The 19,724-nt window shown below is 29.8% G+C and overlaps 2 pseudogenes across 2 annotated transcripts; both read right to left on the bottom strand.

Moving 5' to 3' along the window:
* Positions 1-1,936: 1,936 nt before the first annotated feature.
* Positions 1,937-3,587, bottom strand: LOC149201315 (putative serine/threonine-protein kinase WNK11 pseudogene; annotated as a pseudogene). The gene is made up of 2 exons (XR_016253415.1): positions 3,463-3,587; positions 1,937-3,177 (listed from the first exon to the last, which is right to left on the bottom strand). The product of XR_016253415.1 is annotated as a putative serine/threonine-protein kinase WNK11 pseudogene (transcript).
* Positions 3,588-11,743: 8,156 nt separating this feature from the next.
* LOC149201316 (putative serine/threonine-protein kinase WNK11 pseudogene) lies at positions 11,744-13,426 on the bottom strand (annotated as a pseudogene). The gene is made up of 2 exons (XR_016253416.1): positions 13,294-13,426; positions 11,744-13,010 (listed from the first exon to the last, which is right to left on the bottom strand). The product of XR_016253416.1 is annotated as a putative serine/threonine-protein kinase WNK11 pseudogene (transcript).
* Between the last annotated feature and the right edge of the window lie 6,298 nt (positions 13,427-19,724).

Here is a 19,724-nt window from a genome sequence, read left to right on the forward strand (position 1 = left end):
TTCTCATCCTTGAGATATGGAACATACCTCAACATCTCCAAGAATATGCTAGTATACTCATCATCTATTAGAGAATCTATCTGTAGATCATAAAAATTCTTAGCTTTTTCATCATAGTACCTCTCTGATAGGTACTTCTTGAATATCCTCTCAAAATCATCCCAAATCAAGTCTTCCTCTTGAATGTCCTCGACATTCTTCACATCTTCCCACTAGATATCTACTTTCCCTTTACGATTAAAGGTGGTTATATTGGCTTTCATGTTCTCTGACTAGTTGTGCAATCTAAAGATTTTCTTCATCCCAAGCAACCATGCATGTGCATCTTCTGACTTCTTCATCTCTCCATTGAATGTAGGATGCTTCACTTTCTTGAACTCTTAGGACAATTGATTGTATAATATTTCTTTTATAAATATGCTTGAAAAGAAAGTACCATTGTCATGTTATTATTAAAAGGGAAATATTATATCAACATAAACTTGTAATAAAAATCTAATCAATTATCAATAACTTATTTTGTATATGTATTACACAACTAGAATCTAATTAAAAATAACTTACAATTTTGTAATGTATTACACAACAAGAATCTCATTAAAAAGAGCACTTGGAAACTCAACTAAAATTCTAATAATTGTGGATACAAAATGGGCACACAGTAAGTCTAGCCATGTCCAAAAATGTATTACTTTAAAGCGTAAAGATCGTTTTAATATAAAATGGTGGTTGTAAGTGAATGTAAAACAATAATGAAACATGTGCTAAGTTGCAATACTGCAATACTCAATTTAAGTGGGTAGTTGAAACCATTGAATTCTTTTTCACTTCTCAAAATTTGCTTTGTAGGCTAACTCCCGCTCTAGGATGACATTCTAATAGTTTACACCACCTGAAATCTCTACGAGTCTTACCCCACCTACAAACCACATAGTCATAGTTTAGAGTTTCTACTAAATGTTTCATATTAGGAAGTTGAAGTAGCTTAGCCTCTCCTACATGTCTAATTTTAAGATTGGATTAGGCCTTGATTCTAAACAATAGATTCACTTTTCAAATGCATAATTATAATGTCCAATTAAATTGTATTATATAAGAATCTAACCTTATAATCTACAAGAATTTTAAAAAAAATTCTAAAATTTATGTAATATCAATATTTTAAAAATTTATATTCTAAACAAAGCATACAATATTTTAATTGATAAAATTTCCATTTTAGAATAAATTATTTTACCAACAAATCAAATTTAGAATAAGTGGCAATAAATATAATACCCAAATTACTGTATCTAAAATACTTTTTCATATTGCAAAAAGTAAGAAAGATCCAAATAATTTATACTTTTCCATATTACAAAAATTCTCTATAACATAAAAGCTAAAAAATAACCATATAATTTTATTTACCACCCACTATTTAAATACCCACTAAATATAATCCCTTTCCATAACTTTTCAAATTGCAAAATCTAAACTAATAAACCAACTGACAATACAGCTCACTGTAAGTCTATACACATTTAATATATTTATCCTTTCCAAATTACTAGATCTAAGAAAGATCAAAATAACATAGCTAAATAACCAATTATAAATCCATACACATCTATTTACAACCCACTATTTAAACAAATCCAGTAAATATAATACCTCTCCTTAACTTTCCAAATTGCAAAATCTAAATTATATATAAAACAACTCGCAATATAACTCACTATAAATCTATACACATCTCTAATATAATTTATCCACCGTTCCAAATTGCAATATCTATTATCCACCGTTCCAAATTGCAATATCTAAGAGATAGAGCTAAATGACGAATTATAAATCTATACACGACCTATTATCATAATATCTTTAGATTGTGTTACAATTAACTATAACAACATTCTCTTCACATTAACTATTAAAAAAATTGGGCAGATCTCAAAAATAAATTGGCAAAATAAATAGGCAGGAATCCATCTATCTTGTTATAGTTAACTATAACAACATTTTCTTCACATTAACTATTAAAAAATTAGGCTGATCTCAAAACTAAATTGGCAAAATAAATAGGCAGGAATCCATCTATGCTGTTCAGTCAAACAAGCTGGCAACCTAATAGGTGCTCGCTTGTACTCCTTTAAAAAATGGGTCCATCAGAAGTTCTGCAGCAGAAGGCCTGACTGGTGCTGCTGCCAGGCATTTTTCAATAAACTGTCTCATTTCTTGATTGGTAACCTTTTCCAATGCTGCAGGCCTTATATCAGAACTCACCTTCTTATAAATTTGGGCAACGCTACGGCACTCACTGTAAGGAATTTCCAAAGTAACCATCTCCAGCAAGCACATGCCAAAGGAATAAATATCTACAAGCTCATTATAATCCTCCTCATATAATTCTGGGGCCATGAATTCCAGAGTACCGAGGACAGTGTGTGCACAACGATCATTTCCCAGTGTAGTGGCAAGACCCAGATCCCCAATCTTCAGAACGCCACTATTGCCATTCACAAAAATATTGCTGCAATTCAAATCTCTATGAATTACACAAGGCTCATGATTATGAAGATAATGCAATCCTCTCAGTATCTGAAGTGCCCAATTCTTCAAAGCATTCACGGAGACATGACGATGCTTCTGGCGGTACTCTCTCAGAGTCCCCGATGTACAGACCTCAGTAATGAAATTCACATGACTTGTCTTTTTATCGAGCCAAGCATTGTAGAGCATAATCATGTTTTTATTCCTGAGAGATTTCAACAGACGGACTTCTGCATAGATCCTCTGTATGGAAGCATCATCTAGGTTTTGCAGAGGCACCTTGTTCCAAGCAACCTCAATACCCTGTTCTTGATCGAAAGCTCGGTATACCTTCTTCATAGCACCGCGGCCCAGCAAATCTTCATAGCGACCATACCTACCAGTGGGATCCAGTTCCACAAAGGGCTCCCTGTCCTTATCACAGGTGTGATATTCTAGACTAGGCATTTCAACACCTCCTGAAAAGGAAAGGAAACCCTAACCCCAGAATTTGAATTTAATAAACAGAAACCCTTGCAGGGCTATAGGAAGACACAGAAATGGAGATTTTCCCTAAATTCAGAAGACGAACATGCAGCAAAGACAGAAGACTTTGCTTCCTGTGGGAATAATGAAGAAACTAACAGCATTTTCGCTCCAGAGATACTGAGAAAACAGAGCGGCCGGATTCAGAAAGTCACCCAATAAATTGAAGTGTAAAACTTAAAATTCTCAGGCAATCTTAAATCAAACCAGGAAATCCAAAACTCTAACTCTACACGCAAACAAATTCTGTCGGCAGAAAAGAAATCTCGTAAACCTATTTCGATAAACAGAATCTTCAAAAAAAAAAAAACTGTGAACAGAACCATTGCAGTGCACAGAGTTCCAAACGCAGTGACAAAGGAAAACAACGTTATAAAAACAAATAGGAGGATGCAGAAAACATACCTGTCTCTGTGACCACAGAAATCGCTCAAAGTCTGGATCTCGTAGAAAAAATATTTAGGTCGAGAACAGGCAGAGCAACCTGAGGATGTGAATAACGGATGTGTATATATATACTAGAGGTTGGGTTTGACAGAGAAATACCAGCTACGCATAAATATCTTTCGTATAAATTATGGGGACTGAATATTCCAAAACGGACACGTGGAGTGATTCGTTAGTTATGAGCTTTCCCAACTTGAATTGTTTTGCTTTTTATGATGGGTGACCACGCGTTTAAAGTGGTCTTCTGCTAGGCAGTGATAAGTTTTGATTGAAGTTTTTTTTGGGTTAGCTTACCTAAACAGTAGCTATTCATCTAGTAGTTTAATTAGTAGATGTAAGTAATTTTATAATTAGTTTAATTAACAGCTGTAAGTAATTTTAATGATAGGATTTTATAAAATTAGTTTAAGTTGTTTAATTTATAGAATTTGATGTTTTAAAAGTTTTTCACAGTGTTAGAATTTATTTTTGCATTCAAAAACTTATTTTAAATAATACATAAATCAATTTGAAATAAGTGATTTCATCAAGATTGTGTGAGAAAAATGTGTAATTATTTTCAATTATATAAATTTTTATAAAATTGAAAATATTTATTTACACTTTTATAGATTTTAATAGTGAAATTGTTGTGTGTAAGGGGTCTCTTATCCCATAATTAAAAGAGTTTCATATATCAATTTGGTGTCTAACTTAACAGTGATTTAATAAAAATAAATTATTATTATTATAAGTTATTAGAATTTTCTAGATGATACATGAATACAATTTATTGGAAAAGCACAAGTTTAAAGTGGAAGAAAAAAAGAAAAATTGGAAGAAGAGATCATTAATGTTGATGTGAAACAACTTTATTTATTCTTTATAGGTCAACAGAATGTTAGTTGTGATATTTTTCTATAGTTAATTTGTATTTTACCCTTATGTAGGTGTACATTCGGGCATATAATGTTTGTTAAGATAAGGCATGGTATAACTTCTATGTATTGATGATTATGAATAACTCATTGATATTGTAACATTTATTTTTAATTTTTAATTTTTAATTATTGAAATATAATGGTGAGAGTTTCCATCCATTTAAGGCTTTGATCAATTTTTTCGTGATCTAGGTCAATTTGGAATTGGATGAAATCCTTAAGGATATTTCTCCACCTTTCAAAAATCTTAGATCATGATAAAACTCTACTCATCCATGAATTTTTGTGATATTCTTATTTGTTTTGTAGTTGGAATGAAGATTTGCCTATAACAATATTAGTTTGCAATAGCATGCATGTTAGGATCTTGGATGGAGTGGATGTATTACCCTCTCCAAGCCTAATTCGAGCACTTAATCAAATCAAATACAAACACGTATCCAATTTTGCATCCAATTAGAATATGTGACATAGATTAACATTATGAGATTGCTGAAGCAAGCATGGGGATAATGAGTGTAGAGGGATTGCTCAAGGACCTCAAGGAAATTACAAAATAAAATTCACTTAGGGATTAGGCCATATGACTAATAATGAGATTGAAGCACCACCAATGTATCTAGGGATCACTTTCTTAAAGGATATAGAGTAGTGTGTTGTGGTTATTGTTGGAGACTCTCATTATCATAAGACCATTGAGCCAAGGAAGTGCTCCTTTCTTCCTCACCTTCACTTGCATCTTTCAAAGATAATCTTACTCCTCCAAACCTTTGATCAATCTCATTTATTTTAGATCAAGCAAACATACAACTCTCACATTGACAAAATAACCTACACAAAGGGTATTTATTTTATCTCATTGACACAGGTTCTCTTGATTGCATTTTTTAGTAGATGTTTTCTTGATACCTAAGGATTTCTCATCTCATTGGAGCTTTCATAGCCTAAGCACATCATTTTTTGGACTAACAATTCATTCCTTAACATCACAACCACTCAACACAAAGATAGTTTCCTCATACATTGCAACTTTCATTCCCTTTTCCTAACACTATTTCAAAACCAAGAGGAAAGTGAGGATGTTTTCCACTTAAGCTAAGAGGAATTATGAGGAACAAAGACATCCCCCACTAGCATAGTGCCCAAGGAGGGCTTAGTCAACACATCCAACCTAGAAAGCTAGTAAACTAGCCAACAAGCTGAGATATTGATCTAAAAATGAAAAGTGAAGGTTTCATTAAACAATTTGCAAGCTAGTTTATGTCTTTGAGGCAATGGATCATGGTTGCAAAAGTACAAAAGAAGAGGAAAAAATTATAACATCAAACACAAGCAAATTGATAATGGAGTTCACCCATCTTGGGCTATGTCTCCGGTGCATCTTCTAGTGGTGACCACTTTATTATATGCTCAAATTATCAATACATCAACATGAAAGATTTAATATGCAAATATAACATTGTCGTTGTGTCCAGAATGCTGAAAAAACCCCATCTAGTCTTTTCTTCAGGTCAAAAAAGCTTAAATTGAGAAAAATATGCCCTCTTCTCTAAATTATTCAGCAACTACAACCTATTAGCCCTCACCTCTGCAAATTTGGTAGCAAATTGGCCTCTACTCCACTTTTCGGGCACTTTGATTATCCTCTCGCAGGTCACAGGTTTGACTAGTTAGAGGAGCGTTTAGTTGCAAAATTTTTGGTGTGATTGTTTTGTATTAAACAAAAATATTAATGGAGCATTGGCCCTTTGGTTAATATTCTATGCCATTCGTATGGCCACATAGAGCCATATGTCAGAGGCCATAGGCCATGCACCCAGTCCTTAGCCTCTGCTCCTTTTTTATCTTCTCCATGCCTTATCTACTTTTATGGATAAACTTCAACTTCATCTTGTGAGTTATTTATCTCTTGGATTGAATGTAGTCTTGTCTTGTGTATTAATTCTCTTGCTCTTGTTTGTAGATATCTATTTCTAATCAATTGGAGCTGTTGATTATGGTGCATGTGAATATTTCTTCCATTTTAATGGCCTAGGGACATTAATCTATCCATTCATTTATATTTTCCACATGATCTCTTTAGGGGATTCACATCAAGTATTGAAGGTTACTGAATGTTCCGTAGGGCAATGTAATTCAAAACTTACCATGGAAACTTAGCATGGTGTTGTCAAGCAGTAATAACACCTTTACCTAAACATTGTTAAACATGATTTGGCTCCCAAAATATTAGGAAAAAGAGGGTAAGTACAATGTTCTTGATATTTTTGATACCTAAGACCTTCTTGTTTGTCTAATTGACTTTGTATATCTCTCTCGTAAAGTGCTTGCCATAAGTGCTTTCAACCTCTTGAAAACTCTCAAGAAAACCTAATCATTACCAATGTTGAAGATGTGAAATATAAGTTAATTTAATTTACTATTTGATTAATAAAGTATTTAATTTTATTACTTTTTATTCAGTTAGTTTGTAGAATTATATTTCAACAAATTTGTGACAAAGGTAATTCAATCTATTTTGATAATAGAGAATTGCATGTTGTCAAATTAAACCTTCTACTTTTAGTATGGTTAACAAATGTATTTTGATTTGATAAATAAAATCATAATTCAATTTATAAGAAAAGGAAAAAAATAGTTACTACACATGATTTATTTATTTAAATGATGTGTAGATATACTTTGATTTGTGTAGGATAATAGAAGTCAAAGACATCAAAAGTTTCTCAAGGATTAATGACAATTAACAAGGAAAAATTCACTATAAAGTAATACATATAATAAACCAATATAAATGGAAATAAGTAGTAAGTTTGTCTTATTGACTTTGATGAAGTTTTCTATTTCATTTACATAATCATATTTTATTATTTTCCATTAAAATATATTAAATCCAAATCTCATATCACAAATACACTAGAGGAAATAATAAGTATGATACCTTTTCTTTTCTTTCCAATTTTTTAAAATTACTTCAATTCCTTAATTGTTTTTATGTTTATATTTTTTTAATATTCAAATATGCACGCATTGATTTTAAAAGTTTATGATTTGGAGAAAAATATGATTTTCCCAATTAAAATGAATTATTTTTTTTTTTTTAAATAATTATATTAAAATTTAAAAAATATTTATTTAAATTTTGGAATAAAAAGTTATAGATACAACTATTAATCTTATAAAAAAATTGTTTTGATATTATTTAAACTTTTATAAATCAAACTAATAATAATACACTAGAAATTATGAGTGACGAGTTTCTAAATCCTATGTGTATATACTAAAAATAAAATGTTTTGATAATTACATTATTTAAAAATTTATTTAAAAAATAATTAATATAATAAAATTTTATTAATGATAATATATTAGGAATTATATAAATTTCTGCATCTTATTTACAACACAAATAAAAACATAAAATAATATTAAACTGAACAATACTTTACTTTTATCTTAAAAAATAAGAAATGAAAATTTTAATGGAAAAAAAATATTTAAATAAACCAAAAGATCAACTGAGTAAATAAATAAATTATGAATTTATAAATTATAAATGTATATAGTGAATAATATATATCCACTTCCTATCTAATCAGAAAATATTATGCACTTCATATCTAAGCACAAAATATACTATATGGAGCAGATATTCCGGAACAAATTTAATACTTTAATAAATTATATATTTAAATCTATATCATAAAAATATTGGAAAATATGCATATTCATATTATATTTGTTTGGATAATTATCGGGACTAGATATTCTATAACCGGAAAAGAAATCACACATTCAAAGTGATTCTTTTGTTATGAACTTTTCCAATTTGGTTTGATAATGGGTGACAATGCGTTGAAAGCGGATTGTTGGTAATAAGTTAGTGTATTAATTGGTATTGGTATTTATTTAGAAGAAAGATATATTTTTATAATATTATTTAAAATTAAAATATTTATTTATATTTTTTTTTTTTTTTTTTTTATGATTTTTTATAATTTTTAGTAATAAATTATTATATATATATAGGTGGTTTTTTGTTTTTTAAATAATTATATATTTAATTTGATTATTTTGTTAAAATTAGATTATTATTAGTAATAGTAATAGTTTTTAGATGTTATAGGAATATAATTTGTTGGAAGCGCACAACTTTAAATTAGAAAAATAAAAAAATATTGAAAGAAAATATCATTAATGTTGATGTAAAATAATTATGTTTATTTTTTATAGACTGAACAAGATGTTAATTATCAAACTAGTTATAATATGTTTTTCATAATTAATTTGTATTTTAGGTTATGTGGATATACATTCTAACATATAAAGTTTGTTAAGATAGGTGTGGTATAACTTCCATGTATTGATGGGTATGGATAAGTCATTTAATATTGCAACAATAGTTATTATTATTATTATTGAAATATAATTATATCAATTTTTTTATATGAGCTAGGTCAATTTGGAATTGGGTGAAACCCCTACAGATATTTTTCCAATGTTCATGAATATAAGATTACTATAGAACTCATGCATGGAACTTTTGTGAGATTCTTATTTGATTTGTAGTTGTAAAAAAAAATTTGGCCACAACAATATTACTTTAGTGTAGCATGAATGACATGATCTTGGATGGAGTGAATGTACTGCCCCCTACAAATCTAAACCCAGACATTTCATCCAATCAAAATATGTGATGTAACTTCACATTATAAGTCACTGTGAGGCATGTAGGGGGATAATGAGTGTAGATGGACCATAAGGACCTTAAGGAAATCATAAAATAAATTTTTCTTGAGGATTAGATCATGAGACTAATAATGAGTTCACCCAGTTAAAATATGTGATGTAACTTCACATTATAAGACAGTGAGGCATGCAGGGGGATAATGAGTGTAGAGGGACCATAAGGACCTTAAGGAAATCATAAAATAAAATTTTCTTGAGGATTAGATCATGAGACTAATAATGAGTTTGAAGTTTTAGCAATGTATCTAGAGAAAAAAATTAAAACTGTCAATCTAATTTGAAATCATCTAAAAAGTTAAATGAAAAAATATTAGGTACACAAGCATATATGATGTTATTTAATCAATGCATACAATTTAAAATATCCATCCACAACACACCTAAGTCCTATATGCGTTTCATATAGATGGAGGAAACAAATGTATACTTTAATTTCAAAATATGTTCATAAAAATACAAATTCGAGTCCATTTCATTAAAAAAATTGCAAAAGATACATTTTAAATATGAATAATTTATGTTGTAAAAGTTATCCATTTTAAAAACCAAACATGTTTCCATGATATTTTATGATGTAAAAGTTATCCATTTGAAAAAATAACACATGTTCCTTCTCTTGGCAATTGGTATGCATGTATAAGGGGGCCTATCACAACTAACCTAGGGAAAAGCAATTGATTGTAAGGCATTTATTTTATTAATATGCTTGAAAAGTAAGCATAGATAGTGTTCCATGTTGTTAAAGAAAAATGATATATTTACATGCATTTAGAATAGAAACAAAAGATAAAATTAGAAATACTAGCAATTTCTAATTTTTTAAAATTTACCATATATCAAAGAACAAAGCTGATAGTTGAATTCTAATCATTGAATAGAAACAAAAGGATAAATATTACCATTATTATAAACTTACAATTTTTTAAATTTACCATATAACAAAAAACAAAGACATGAAATCTAGTGGCTCTACAAAATGAGCACATTGCAAAAGATGCATTTTGAATGTGGAAATTTTATAATATGAATTTGTGAAAACTAAACTATGTTTCCATCCTTTAAAAGTGAGGGTAGGTATATGGTTCATATATGTATAGGGGCATATGACAATTTATTAATGGAAAGACAATTGATTTAAAAGTGTATACCAATAAATGGTTGTGATATGTATAGGGGCATATGACAATTAATTAGTGGAAAGACAATTTAAAAATGGAGTTTGATATATGGTTGTGATATGTATGGGGACATATAGCAATAAATAAAAAAATGCAAATGATTGTAAAATCTTTATCTTATAAATATACATGTATCATTGTCTTATGTTTTTATGAAAAGGGAAAGATTATCAACTACCAATAACTCATAATTTTGTATATGTATTACACAACTAGAATATAATTAAAAATAACTTATAATTTTGTAAATTTATTAAACAACTAGAATCTAATTAAAAGGAGTACTTGGAAATTCAACAAATTCTAATAATTGTGGAGGCAAAATGGGCACATAGTCATTCTAACCATGTCCAAAAAATTATATTACTTTAAAGCATAAATATTATTTTAATATACACTAGTGGTTGGTTGTAAGTCAATATAAAACAATCATGTAACATGTGTGCTAAGTTGCAATATGGAGAGTTCTACTGGGTAATTAGAACCATTGAGTTCTTTTTCACTTCTTAAAATTTGTTTTGTATGTTAACTTTGGCTATTAAATGACATTCTAATACTTTACATCAATGTATGAGATTCTTACACTACCTACAAACTACATAGCCATAGATTGGGGTTTCAACTTTCTACTAAACGTTTCATATTAGGTGGTTGAAGTAGCTTAGCCTCTCCTACATATATGAAAGTTTAAGTTTGGATTATGCCTTGATTCTAAACAATGAATTCACTTTTCAAATGCATAATTATAATGTTGAATTAGATTGCATTAAGTATTTGACCTTATAATTTACAAGATTATAAGTAAGTTTCTAAAATTTGTACAATATCAATATTTTAAAATTTTATATTCTAAACAAAATACAATACTTTAATTAAAAATTTTCCATTTTATAATAAATTATTTTACTAACAAATCAAATTTAAAATAATTTAATGCTAATAAATTTAATATCCAAATCAATATATATAAAATACTTATCAATATATATAAAATACTTTTCCATATTGCAAAAACTAAAGATCAAAATAATTTTATCTCAAATACTTTTCCATATTACAAAACTTTCCTATATTATAAAATCAAAAAGTAACCAAATAATCTAATTTACCCCTCACCATTCAAATGCCCACTGATTATAAAACCTTGCGCATTAAATATAAAACCTTTCCAAAACTTTCTATATTGCAAAATCTAAAAAATATCAAAATAATCTAACCTAATCCGACGAAACAACCCACTATAAATCTAGAAACATATAATGTTATTTATCTATCTTTCCAAATTGCAAGATCCAAAAGACATCAAAAGAATCTGGCGAAATAACTCATTAGATATATCTATAAACATATAATATGATTTATCGATTTTTCCAAATTGCAAGACTAAAAGACATCAAAAGAATCTAGCAAAATAACTTATTCTAAAATTTATACACATCTGATATGATTTATCTTCCCCCATTATGTTATAGTTATCTATAACTACATTGCAGATCTCAAAAAAAAATTGGCAAAATAAACAGGCAGAAATCCATCTTTCCTGTTCAGTGAAACAACCTGGCATCTAATAGGTTCCCGCTTGTACTCCTTTAAAAAATGGGTCCATCAGAAGCTCTGCAGCAGAAGGCCTCACTGGTGCTGCAGCCAGGCATTTTTCAATGAACTGTCTCATTTCTTGATTTGTAACCTTTTCCAATGCTGCAGGCCTTAGGTCAGAACTCACCTTCTTATAAATTTGAACAACGCTACGGCACTCACTATAAGGAATTTCCAAAGTAACCATCTCCAGCAAGCACATGCCGAAGGAATAAATATCTACAAGCTCATTATACTCCTCCTCATATAATTCTGGAGCCATGAATTCCGGAGTACCGAGAACAGTGTGTGCACAACGATCATTTACCAGGGTAGTGGCAAGACCCAGATCCCCAATCTTCAGAACGCCACTATTGCCATTCACAAAAATATTGCTGCAATTCAAATCTCTGTGAATTACACAAGGCTCATGATTATGAAGATAATGCAATCCTCCCAGTATCTGGAGTGCCCAGTTCTTCAAAGCCTTCATTGAGACATGACGGTGCTTCTGGCGGTACTCTCTCAGAGTACCCGAGGTACAGACCTCAGTAATGAAATTCACATGACTTGTCTTTCTATCTAGCCATGCATTATAGAGCATAATTATGTTCTTCTTACTCAGAGATTTCAACAGACGGACTTCTGCATAGATCCTCTGTATGGAAACATCATCTAGGTTTTGCAGAGGCACTTTGTTCCAAGCAACCTCAATACCCTCTTCTTGATCAAAAGCTCGGTATACCTTCTTCATAGCACCACGGCCCAGCAAATCTTCATAGCGACCATACCTCCCAGTGGGATCCAGTTCAACAAAGGGCTCCCTGTCCTTATCACAGGTGTCATATTTTACACTAGGCATTTCTCCACCTCCTATAAAGGAAAGGAAACCCTAACCCTGGAATTCCAAATTAGGTTCCTCTTCTAATTTGAATTTAATAAACAAAATCCCTTGCAGGGCTATAGGAAGACACAGAAATGGAGATTTTCCCTAAATTCCGAAGACGAACAGACGGCAAAGACAAAAGGCTTTGCCTCCTTTGGGATTACTGCAGACACTAACAGCATTTTCGCTCCAGAGATACTGAGAAAACAGAGCCGCCAGATTCAGAAAGCCACCCAATAAATTTAAGTGTAAAACATAAAATTGCCAAGCAATCTTAAATCAAACCAGGAAATCCAAGACCCTAACTCTACAGACAAACAAATTCTCTCCGCAGAAAAGAAGTCTCATAAAAATATTTTGATAAACAGAATCCTCAAAAAATAAAACTGTGATCAAAACCATTGCAGTGCACAGAGTTCAAATTTCACTGATAAAGGAAAACAACCTTATAAAAATAAATAGGAGAATGCAGAAAACATACCGGTCTATCTGTAACCACAGAAATCGCTCAGAGTCCGTCCTCGTAATCCAGGCAAAAGATATTTGAGTCGAGAACATGGAGAGCAATCTGAGGATGTAAATAACAGAGGTGTGTATTTATACTAGAGGTTGGGTTTGACCGAGAAATACCACCTACGCATAAATATCTGTTTGGATTATTATCGGGATTGAATATTCCATAACTGAAAAGGCAATCACACGTCCAGAGTAATTCGTCGGTTATGAGCTTTCCCAACTCCGTGAATTGTTTTGTTTTTTATGATGAGTAACAATGGGTTTAAAGTGGTTTATTGTCAGGTGGGTGATAATTTTTTTATTTTAATTGAATTATTTGGATGGATGAGATAAATGGTATTTATTTATTTTTTAATTTAATTAAGAGATGAACTTGTGTGTTTATTCATTTTGTAATTTAATTAACAAATGAAATATTTTTTTATTTACTTTGTAATTTAAGTAATAGATGAAATTGTTTTTTGTTGTTGTTTTTTTATCAGTATTTTTAACTAAAAATCTAGTAGAATATTTTATAAAAATAGTTTAGTTGGTTTCATTTATCTAATACAAAATTAGTTTACGGATTTTATTTATAGAAAATTTACGAGTTTTATTTATAGCAATGTTTCAAGAACTTATCATGAGGTAAATTTATTTATTTATTTAATTAATTTTTTTAGAAATTTAAATTAAAAATTTGGTAGAATTTTTTATAAAAATAGTTTAAGTTGTTTCATTTATAGAATATAAAATTAATTTAAGCTGTTTTATTTATAAAATTAATTTAAGTTGTTTTATTTATAGAAATGTTTCAAGAGTTTATCATGGCTCTAAATCTATTTATTCATTCAAAATATAATTTAAATAAAAAATCAAAGTGAAAAAAAATAATTTCATCTATTACTTACACATTGTCTTTATTTAGACAAAAATGTGTAATTATTTTAAATTATTTAAACTTTTATAAAATTGAAAATAATTATTTACACTTTTACAGATTTTAGTAGTCAAATTGTTGTGTGGGGAAGGGTCTCTTGTCTCACAAATAAAAGAGCTTCATACATCAATTTTGTGTTTGACTTGGTTGTGATTTTAAAAAAATGTTAGAATTTTGGAGATGTTATATGAATATGATTTATTGGAAGAACACAAGTTTAAAGTGGAAAAAAACAAGAAATATTGGAAGAAGAGATAACTAACGTTGATGTGAAACAACTACCTTTATTATCTATAGGTTGAACAAAATGCTAGTTATCATATTTTTTTCATAGTTAATTTGTATATTACCTTTATGTAGGTGTACATTTAGACATATAATGTTTCTTAAGATAAGTTATGATATAACTTCTATGTATTGATGGATATGAATAAGTCATCTAATCTTGTAACAGACTTTTTATAATTATTGAAATATAATGATATAGAAAGTGAGATTTCACATATATTAATGACCTTGATCAATTTTTTCATGATCTAGGTTGATTTGGAATTGGGTGAAATCCCTTAGGATATATTTCCGCCCTCCTTGAATCTTAGATCGTGATAAAACTCTATTCGTTCATAATATTTTTGTGAGATTCTTATCTAATTTGTAATTAGAAAGAAGGTTTGGCTACAATAATATTAGTTTACAATAGCATCGATGTCGGGATATTAGATGAAGTGGATGTATTACCCTCTCCAAATCTAAATTTAGGCACTTTATCAAATCGAATACAAGCTCATAACCAACTTTGCATCCAATCAAAATATTAATGTAGCTTAACATTATGAGATTTTTGAAGCATGCGAGGGGATAATAAGAGCAGACGGATCATTCAAGGACCTCAAGGAAATTAGAAAATAAATTTCACTTGGGGATTAGGCCATATAACGAATAATGAGGTTGAAGTTCTAGCAATATATCTAGGGATCACTTTTTTAAAGAATATAGAGCAATGCGATGTGGTGATTGTTGAAGACTCCTATTATCATAAGACCGTTGAGTCAAGGAAGAGCTCCCTTCTTCCTCACCTTCACTTGCATCTATCAATGAAAATCTTACTCCTCCAAGCCTTTGATCAAGCTCATTTCTTGTAGATTAAGCAAAACACAACTCTCACATTGATCAAATAACCTACACATAGGGTATTTGTTTCTATCTTGTTAACACAGGTTCTGTTCATTTCATTTTTTGAGTAGATGTTTTCTTGATACCCAAGGATTTTTCATCTCATCGGAGCTTTCATAGCCTAAACACATCCATTTTCATACTAGCAATTCGTTCCTTAACATCACAACCAATCAACTCAATGATAGTTTCCTCATACATTGCAACTTTCATCCCCTTTGCCTAACATCATTTCAAAATCAAGAGGAAAGTGAGGATGCTTTACACTTAAACTAGGATGAATCATGAGGATAAAGACATTCCCCACTAGCATAGTACCCAAGGAGTGCTTAGTCAACATCCAACCTAGAAAGCTAGTCAGCAAGCCAACAAGCCTAGATATTAAGGGGCATGGTTCCCTTGTTGAATCCCACTAACCAACTTAACTAGGAAACACAAAATTTAAGGGATGCTACCCCGTAGAGGGCCAACCTTCAACTAACCAACCAAATCAAATAGGAAAACACAATGTTTGAATTGTGGTAACCCCTTGGGGGGTCAACCTTCTAGTTGCATCTGAATTATTTTATTATTTAATTGCGTGAGTTACATAGAAATACATCTCTTTCTATCCTGGAGTTTGTGCATATCCATTTTATATTGTTTTGTAACTTTGACTCACATACATCCGTAGATTAGGGTTTTAGAATTAGAGAATTTGTAAGCCTATAAGAAGGCCTCTTGGATTCATTAATAAACCGAGGAAGTTGTTTTTATCTTCTGCATATATTATCTACTATTTTGGATCAACTTCAACTTCATCTTGTGATTTATTTATCTATTAGATCAAATATAGTCATCTCTTGTGGACTATTTCTCTAGCTCTTGTTTGCAGGTATCTATTTCTAATGAATCGAAGCTGTTGATTATTGCCCATGTGAAATTGTGTTCCATTTTAATGGCCTAGAGACATTAATCTATCCATTCTTTTATATTTTACACATGATCTCTTTAAGGGATTCACATTAAGTATTTAAGGTTACTCAGTGGTCCTTAGGGAAATTCAATTCAAACTTACCATGGAAACTTAGTAGACAAAGGAATGGAAAGAGAAAGGAAACTCTAAACTTGATGGTGTTGTCAAGAAGCAAGAACACATTTACCTTAACATCGTTTTTCTTTTGTTAATTTGTCTTTGATCCTCTAGGCTTGACCTGTGGCTTGAGAAACTGCAACGCAAGGGCATCTAAGCTATCAAAGTCGCTCGGGGATCACACTCGGCCTGGGCCACACTAGTCCTAAGCTCACTTCATTTTAGTGTGTCAACTCCTCCTAGCACGGGCAAAACAAGCTCTGTGAGGTTTGATCCTAGGCTTCCTTGCTAATGAGGCCCATCCTCAATCAATTGTGCTAGTGAGACTTGACATTTACCTAAACATTGTTAAACACACTTTAGCACCCAAAAGATTAGGAAAATGAGGCTAAGGACACCCTTTTTGATATTTTTGATACATAAGACCTTCTTATTTGTCTAGTTGACTTTATATATCTCTCTCCTAAGGTGCTTGTTAGAAGTGATTTCAACCATTATTCCACAGAAGGCTCTCAAGGAAAACTAATCATCACCAATGTTGAAGATGTCAAATATAAGTTAATTTAATTTACTATTTGATTAATAAACTATTTAATTTTATTACTTTTTATTTGGTCATTTTATAGAACTATATTGATTTTCTAGAAAGATAATTCAATCTATTTTGATGATAGGGTTTAACATGTTAGTTAAATCAAACCTAAGTTTAAGAAATGTATTTTGATTTAATAAATAAAGTTATAAGTCAATTTATACACCAATATAAATATATTTTGTTGTTAGATAAATAAAAAATATTAAAAATAGTTATTACACATGAATTATTTATTTAAATGATATGTGAGATATATCATGATTTGTGTAAGATAATAGAAGTCACACGCAACAAAAGTTTTTCCCTAGATTAATGATAATTTATAAGAAAAAAATTCATTGTAAAAGTTTATATTTCATTTCCATAATCATAATTTTTATTTTCAATTTTATATTCACTGATTCCAAATCTCAAATCTTACACACAAGAGCAAATAAGTAATATGATAATCCTCCCTTTTTTCATGAAAAGCAAAAGAACAAATAGGGATATGACCCAACTTTTTGTTCCATGTTTTTGAATTTTAATTTTTTTCAATTCCCTAATTGTTTCCATGTTCATAATTTTTTAATATTTTGGTCAGATCTGTATGCGTTGGTATTAGAACAAATAGGGATATGACCCAACTTTTTGTTCCATGTTTTTGAATTTTAATTTTTTTCAATTCCTAATTGTTTCCATGTTCATAATTTTTTAATATTTTGGTTAGATATGTATGCATTGGTATTAGAGGGTTATGATATTAGAGGGTTATGATTTGGAGAAAAATATACTATTCTCAACTAAAACGATTATTTTTTTAAAATAAATATTATATTAAAAAGTCATTTTTATAAATTTTGAAGAAAAAAAGAAGTAAATACAACTATTAATTAATCATATAAACAAATTGTTTTACTAGTTATACTTAAAATAAATCTTTTTATTATATTATTTAAATTTTAAAAAAATAATAATAATACCCTAAACATGACTGAAAAATATTTAAATCCCACCTATATTAAAAAAATGGTGTTTTGATAGTGATAATAAAAATAACAATTTTTATTATATTTAATAATAATAATAATAATAATAATAATAATAATAATAATAATAATAAATGAATTTCTAAATTCCATATAAATACACAAATAAATTAAAATATATCATAAACATTAAATTTTATAATAATTTAATAATATGAAATGAAAATTTTAATTAAAAATCATTAAAAAAAACTACAATTATTAAAAAAAACAACTTAACATCGTATGAATCTATATAGTAAATAATATATATCCAATCCCTATCTAAACACAAAATATAATATATTGCATATATGTTCACGAACCAATTTAATATCTTAATGTTAAAATATTTTAATATATTATATATTTAAATCCATATGATAAAATAACAATTAAATAGAGGTATACAGTGCAGCAAGTAATAGCAGACAAATATAAAAAATCTCCAACACGGGTGCATTAAACATCTCAAGATATTTGTGTGAAGACTAGCACCAGTACACCCTTTAAAACGAGTGTGCTACAGCTCTTTGTGCAACACAAAAAAACCTTCTAAGCGCAACCCAAAACAGTGAGGATATCCGCCACCAAAGAGCCTGTAAAATCAATCAGTTATGAAATAAGTTATGAATTAACTAATTCTTGATAAGGATGAGATCGAGAAAGGAGAGAACTGTCATATTAGCAGCGAGTTGGAAGGAGCTGGGGTTACATCTTAAGAGCCGCCATAATTATGAGAGTGAGCCATATATTATTGTGGAGCGGTGGAAGCAGAGCAATTTTGTGAAAGTGACCACCATCGAGTGAAATAAGTGACAGATTCCGGGTTTGAAGATCGTGAGCAACTTATTATCAAATTTTACAGACGCTCACGATTGCTGTCAACATATACTTGACTGTAGTGTGATTAAAGGAGCAACGACTTTTGTTTGGAACAGCCATATTCAACCAATGATCTATGGGTAGGAGCCTATCCGCATTGGATAACTGTGAGAGCGGCTGCATGATTTGTGTTTTGCTTTGGATAGTTTGTGGTGGTGCAACTGAAAAAAATAAGTAAACCCCTTGAAATATATTTTTGTTTATGTGCACAGAAAGATAGGGTTAATCTTGTCCATGTTCTTCAAAGTATATTCTTTATTTTGGTGTACAAAGTATAGTTGGTTATGATTGCCAGGTATTGCAAAGTCTCTATGCATTAAAATATTGCAGAAATATAGTCCTCTTGAAAATATTTGCTGCCTAGTTTATGCACAATAAAAGCTAAGTAGTTTTGTGATTTTCTTGAGTGTTAAAACTTAGGTAGCTTTATTATTTCATTGGGATAAATTACACAAGGATTCTTGCTAAGTACCCAAGACATCCTCTTGAGAAGAGATGTATGAGACATCTCAAGTTCTTGGGGAGATTGTGGTTTTATATTTTCTTGGCAAAGAAAATATATTAGTACATGTAAGTAAAGATTATATATTCCTCTTGGTAAAGAAAATAGGGTTTTTACTTGAATAACCTAAAGAGGATTTTACTTAAATAACCAAGTATGGGTAATTCAATATACTACTACATGTAGAATAAGGTTAAATGTTCCTCATAATATTACTACATGTAGAATAAGGTTAAGTATTTC

This window comes from Pinus tabuliformis, chromosome 2_1, assembly GCF_031772625.1.
Source record: "Pinus tabuliformis cultivar Carrire ecotype Pingquan chromosome 2_1, CPIR1, whole genome shotgun sequence".
NCBI lineage: Eukaryota > Viridiplantae > Streptophyta > Pinopsida > Pinales > Pinaceae > Pinus > Pinus tabuliformis.